Source organism: Rhinolophus ferrumequinum, chromosome 20, assembly GCF_004115265.2.
Source record: "Rhinolophus ferrumequinum isolate MPI-CBG mRhiFer1 chromosome 20, mRhiFer1_v1.p, whole genome shotgun sequence".
Taxonomy (NCBI): Eukaryota; Metazoa; Chordata; class Mammalia; order Chiroptera; family Rhinolophidae; genus Rhinolophus; species Rhinolophus ferrumequinum.
Genome location: NC_046303.1, coordinates 35338103 through 35345003, shown reverse-complemented (window position 1 = coordinate 35345003; position 6901 = coordinate 35338103). Strand labels below are relative to the sequence as shown.

At 44.8% G+C, this 6901-nt stretch overlaps 1 pseudogene; it reads right to left on the bottom strand.

The window, feature by feature from the left end:
* On the bottom strand, window positions 1-4745 carry LOC117012220 (40S ribosomal protein S8-like; annotated as a pseudogene).
* Window positions 4746-6901: the final 2156 nt, after the last annotated feature.

Sequence of the window (6901 nt, the reverse complement as noted above, 5' to 3'; positions counted from 1 at the left end):
CTAGAACTCCAGCTCCTTGCCCTGTAGCACACAGCCATCTGCTTGGCCACACTGGCCTGGTCTTGAAGCGATGCATGCAAGAAGTGTGCCCTGCTGAATCTGCTCCTCTGGAAGACTGCTGATTTGGGCATTCTTTCCCCTTTCATCATATTTCTTCTGAATTTTCTTTGATCATTTTTTGTTTAAAATCTCTTCCTTCTCAGGAGTCAGCTTGGCCCCCATCTTGCGGCCCAGAGGCAGTGCATAGTGGGACTCATACCACTGTCCGTCCGGTGTGCTGTCAGCGAGCACGAGGCAGTTCTTTACTAGGGTCTTGGTGTGGACCAGTCCCTTGTTGGATGCATTGTAGACAACATCAATAATCCTTGTTTTGCACGTACAACACTCGGAGCCCCCGGAGAAGTTCCCCACGTCCAGCCTCAATGCAGGTACATCTTGTGGCTTCTACGCACACACACTGTGTATGCAGCGGGGGCCAGTATTAGTGTTGGCAGTAGGGCATCCCAGCTCCTATTTTCGCTTCTTGTGGTAGGGCTTTCTCTTGCCGCTCGTCTTGCGGCACTTGTGCCAGTTGTCCCGAGACGCTCATGGCTCAGTGCCAATTGGAAAAAGACCCCATGACTACTTTGTAACAAGCAATTTGTACTTCTTAATCCCTTCCCCTTTTTCACCTACCCCCTTCATCCCTTCTCCCATCTGGCAGCCATCAAAATGTCTCTGTGTCTATGAGTTTCTGTTTTGTTTATTCTTTAGATTCCACATATAAGCCAACTGACATTGCATCTGTCTTTGTCTGACATCATCCACTCAGCACAATACCCTCCAAGTCCATCCATGCCACAAGTGGCAAGAACCCATTCCCTTCTATGGTTGAGCAATATTCCATTGTATGTATGTACCGCCTCCTCTTTATCCATTCTTCTATCAACGGACACCCAGGCTGCCTCCACATCTTGGCTGTTGTAAATAATGCTGCAATGAACATATGGATGCACACGACCCCTTGGAGTAGCGTTTTGGGTTTTTTCGGATAAATACCCAGAAGTGGGATTACTGGGTCCTTCTTTGTCTCTTGTAGACTTTAAAGTCTGTTTTGTCTGGTGTAAGTATTGCTATCCCAGCTTTTTTTATTATTTGCGTTTTTATAAAATATCTTTTCCCATCCATTTACTTTCAGTCTATGGGACTTTCGATCTGAAGTCTCTTGTAGACAGCATATGAAAGGGTTTTGTTTTCCTATCCATTCAGTCACCCTGTGTTTCTGATTGGAGCATTTATTCCATTTACATTGAAAGTAATTGTTGGTAGATTTGTAGTTATTGCCATTTTATTACTCATATTTTTTATTTATTTTTTTCTGTGTCAAAAAATTCCTCTAACATTCCTTGTAGTACTGGTTTGTAGTAGCGTTTTCTTGTCTGGGACGCTCTTTATCTGTCCTTTGATTTTGAATGATAGCTTTGCTGGGTAGAGTAATCTTGATTGTAGGGCCTTGCTTTTCATCACTTTGCACATTTCCTACCAATCCCTCTGGCCTGCAAAGTTTCTGTTGAGAAATCAGCTGACAGTCTAACGGGAACTCCCTTGAAGGTAATTACCTGCTTTTCTCTTGGCTGCTTTTAGGATTCTCTCTTTGTCTTTAACCTTTGGCATTTTAATTATGATGTGTCTTGGTGTGGACCTGTTTGGGTTCATCTTGTTTGGGACTCTGCGCTTCCTGGGCTTGTATGTCTTATATCCTTTGCCAGGTTAGGAAAGTTTTCAGTTATTATTTCCTCAAATAGGTTTTCTATCCCTTCCTTTCTCTCTTCTCCGCCTAGTACCCCTATGATGCGAATGTTGTTACTCTTGACGTTGTCGCAGAGGTCTCTTAAACTGTCCTTGTTTTTTTGGATTCTTTTTTCTTTCTGCTGTTCAAATTGGGTGTTTTCTTTTACCTTATGTTCCAAATTACTGATTCAATCCTGTGCCTCCTCTAGTCGGCTGGTGATTCCTTCTAGTGCATTCTTCATTTCAGTTATTTTTCACTTCCGGCTGGTTGTTTTTTATGTCCTTTTTAATGCTTGCTATCTCTTTGTTGAAGTTCTCACTAAGTTCTTTGAGCATCCTTATAACCATTGTTTTGAACTCTATATTTGGTAGGTTGCTTGTCTCCATTTCGTTGAGTTCTTTTTCTGGAGTTTTCTCCCCTTCTTTCATTTGAGACGTATTTCTTTGTTTCCTCATTTTTACTGCCTCTCTGAGTTTGTTTCTTTGTATTAGGTAGATCTGCTATGTCTCCAAGTTTTGGCCGGGTGGCCTTATGGAGTAGGTGTCCTGCAGGGCCAAGTGACACAGTCTCCCTGGTCATCTGAGCCAAGTATTTTAGAAGTGTCCCTTGTATGGGTTGTCTGTGCCCTCCTGTTATAGTTGAGTCGTAATTGCTATTGGCACATCAGTGGGTGGGATTCACCCTCAGGCCAACTGGTTGTGGGGTTTGGCCACATCCACAGCTTATGGGCTGCTGTGTGGGGGTATTACCACATAGAGCAGGGTTTGCCCCAGTGGGCACTGGAGCTTGTTGAGACTGTGCTTTGGGTGTGCCACTTGTGGGGCTAATTGGGTTTTGCTGTGCTGTGTTCTGAAGCCAATCTCCAAGTATGTTGGTTCTGGGGCCACTTGGGAGGGTCTCGGATGCAGGCCCAGGTCAGCCCGTCTGTGATAAGCTGGGACTACATGGTAGGACGTACAAAGCAATCGGCCTTTGCTTTACCTGTAGGCATGTGTGAGAGGCCACGCTGCAAACCAAGGATGACTGCCAACAATACCAGGCCTGAGGTAGCTCTGCAAAAAGCCAGGACACTCGGAGGCCTACTGCCACCAGCCGCTTCTATAAGGTTCAGCCTCCCATAAAACCTTGTGAGGTATGGTGCTGGGTATGTGTTGTCACACAGCAGCCTACCTGTCTGTCCCCTCATACCTGCCCCTAAAGAAAGGAGAGTCAGTGAGACTAATCCTTTCAGGGACTTTGCTTCACCTTTGTGCTTGCACCTTATGTCTCCCTGTTTGGCCCTGGAGGATGGCTGGTTAACCAATGACGAGTAAGATTCCCCATGGGGGGGGGGGCAACTCAAGCCAGGCGCAGTCGAGTAGGGACCAGCAGGAGAACCCACGGATTGATAGAGGTGGGCATAGACCCCTCCACCTTCCCCTGGTTAAGGAGAGCTTATGCCTTTGTGGCTGCATTCCTTTCCACAACCTGCTTGGGAAGAGATTCAATAGTGTAATAACATCAGTTCTCCATCTATGCATTTCAGTAGGTTTAAGCCTAAAGGTTCAGCTGCTTGCAGGAGGTACATCCTGAACTTGACGGTGCAGCTGCTTGCAGGCAAGGGTAATTGGTTCAAATCCGTTTCTTAGTATAATGTGTGAAATTCACAGACCTTGGAGAAAACAATGTTGCTTTCTTGTATATGTATCAATAAAAGCCACAGGCAGGCCCCATTCAGGGCTCTCAGTCCTTTGAGACTGTGAGACCCTTGGCCCCTGTTTCATAACTTTCTTGATTTCTGTTTCTTACTTTCTTAACCCTTCGCTGCCCCTTCTCGTTCGCTCACTGCCTTTGTTGCGCTGGACACGACAGGTATGGCAAGGTCTCAGTGAGTCACCAGGGTGGAGTGAGCGGAGCTCACCAGACCAATTCAGATTCAGATTTGGTCATGGGCGTGGGGGAGGTCTTAACACAAGACAGATGGCACCCACTTGCTGTCTGCACGAGACCAAGATCCCACACAGGGAAAATGGTGACTGTACTTCCAGTCCTTGCCCCGAAGTTATACAACTCAGTCTTTCCCTGTCTGTCTCCTCCCCCTCCTGAGTTACCATCCTTCTCCTGGGGCCCTGAGTGAGCGCCTGCTAGCGAGTGAATTTGTGCATAGGCCCTTTAAGGGGACGTCTGCCCTAAATGGAGGGTCGGAATCCCCACTGTTTTTCACAGGCAAATGTTGTGGGGGCTCCTTTTCCCAGCACCAGTACTCCGGCTAGGGAGCCTGGTGTGGGGCTGGGGTCCCTCGCTCCTCTGTGGGTAACCTCTGTGGCCAAGATAACTCTCCTGATTTTCAGCCACCACCTGTGGGTGTGGGACTAGTCCATTTCATGTCTCCGCCCCTCCTACCAGTCTCGACATGGCTTCTTCTTTATAACCTTAGTTATAGAACTTCTGTTCAGCTAGACTTCAGATGGTTCTCCGGGTTGATTGTTTATAATTTAGTTGTAATTTTCATGTGTTCAGGGGATAAGGCAAGCCAGCGTTTATCTGCTCTGCCATCTTGGATCTCTCCCCTGTTGATACTTTAACTGCATTATATCTAGTGGCCTCATTCCAAGATTCACACTCATCAATTTGAAAGGATACTTCTGGTAAATAAATCAAGATAACTCATTTGTAATTTTAAATAATTTTGCCTCTATCCCATATCCCTTTTCTTGCCTTTGCTCTCAGACTAATCCTGTGGTCTAGAAGGTCCAGGGATTTTAGCACCAGGAGACTGCTGCAGGTAGTGGGGACCCCCACCCAGGTCGTGGAAACCCCCTTCTGAGGTGAGCAGGTGCCTAGGAAGCCCATCTTCCCCCCTTGCTGGACATATGAATGAGGGTTTTGGCACAGCTGGTCCCTTGTGTTCCTGACCTGCTAATCTGCTTCTGGCTCGAAGCTCGAAGGTTGTGGTGGATGCTGGAGCCAGGTGGTACTGGCCAATTATGCACATGTCTTCCCAACTCCTGTCCAGTGACAGTAGCTTGAATGTGGTGGAAGTATTTATGCCACAGAAATTGACAAATGCTACAATTTTGGATTTTGGATGTCCTCTCTCTCTCGCTCTCTCTCCATTTTTGATTGTTGTTTTTTAAACATTTAGCAGTACACACCATCGCTTAGGCAAGATTAATGTGCTAAAGCTTCTGGTTAGTTGATAAGAGGAAGTTAGGAATCATAATGAGTGCTGAGAGCTGTAAAACTTTCTCTGTCATAAAAGGACTCTATCTCCAGGATCCCTCTATCTCCCCTTTTACCACCAATCCACCTTGTACACAGGCAACAGAATGAACCTAACAAAATGCAAATATAACCTATTCTCTCCCCTGCTTAAAATAATTCAGCAACGACCTCTCAGAAAAGAGACTAAGCTTTTTAAGTTTGCATGGAAGGTCTTGTGCAGTAGTACACACAGGAGTACATCAAATATTATAGAGCCAGGGAAATCTAACTGCCTGGCAAAGTACAGCGACACAATAATTATCTAGAAGGAGGTTTTTCTCACTCCCCATAGCTGATAAGACTTTTAGCAATTATTGACACTAACAATATCTCACAAATCAATGTGTAACAAGGAATGCAAGTTTGATAATCAGAGGGAATATCCCTTTTCAGGGACCATTAGATTGGTCATATTCCTCATTCAAGGAATTTCTATTTCCTTTGTGATAGAAAGAGTGGCATGATAAATGTGATAACTAACCTTTACAATGGCCCCCAGAGATCCTTGCCTCCTGATATTCATACCCGTGTGTGCTTCCATCCCACACTGAGCAGGGCTGACCTGTGTTAAGAAGAAGATTTTGCAGAAATGACAGAGTGTGACTTCTGAGTTTCTAGATCATAAAATACGTTGTAGCTTGTGCCTTTCTGTCTTGGATCACTTGCTCTGGGGGAAACCAGCTCCCATGTTGTGAGGACATTTACAGCCCCATGGTTAATATAGGAGGAATTGAGGCCTTCTGCCAACAGTCAGTACCAGCGTGCCCTCTGTAGAAGAGAGCCATGTTGGAAGCAGATTTCCTCAACCCTGGTCAAGCCTTCAGATGACTGCAGTCTGGTTGAGAGACCCCAAGCCAGAATCACCCAGGTAAGCTGCCCCCAACTTCCTGATCCACACAAACTATGAAATAATGCTTATTGTTGTTCTAAGATGCTAAGTTTTGGGGTGATTTGTTATGCAGCAATAGATGGCTAAAACAAAGAGCTAAAGCAAATTTGAGGGGCCGATCTTGAGGAACATTTGTTTTTATGCTATGAAGAGGTATTGGGAGCTTCCTTGCTCCATGTGAGAAAAAAATCTCTCTCATGATCCCTGATTTCCTTGGAAAGTGCTGAATATTTATTGCCAAAATGTGATAAAACAGCCTAATCTGAAGCGTGTATGTTGGTGGGAGGTGAGAAAGATCCGAGCTTAGATTGGGAGCACAGTTCTTTCTAATTTTGGTTAGGTTGTGAGTGACTGCTGATGTTACCAGAGAAATAAACTGAAGAATAAATATACGCGGAGTTTGGAATAGAACTTAAATACGTTTACAGTCAAATGAATCTGATATACATGGTGGTTATGTTTTTACATGGTTACCAGGAACAATTAAAATACCTACAAAATACATCATCTGTTTTTATCATTAACATCCAGTTATTTCTAGGGTCAGCCCTTCAGGAAGAAAATAAAACTGATAGTTTCCCATGTAGGAGAGGAAATAGCTGATTCTGAGATTCTTTAGGTAGTTGACTTGATAGACAATACTTCCCTCTAGCAAAACAAAAGTTTGGGACAGGAAGGCTGAATTTTATTGACATTTCACTATAGTGAATGCAGTCTGATTCTTTTGCTAACACTAGGCGTGAAAAGGGGCAGGACTAGGTGCTTTAGGGCTCCCAGAGGATACAGGTCTAAGGACACTGAGCTCCTTGGTTGGGGAAGAAAGGAGATTTCATAGAAGAAAATGTAATCCAAGTAGAAAATGGCATGGGAATGAAAAGCATCAAAAGCCAACTTTTCCTACTCTTTTTAGGCTGCTTCTCTCTCTCCCTAGCCTGTACAACTTGTCAGACAACTAAGCTGGTGAAAGCCGTAAGTGCTAAAGTGAAGGAGAGACCAGA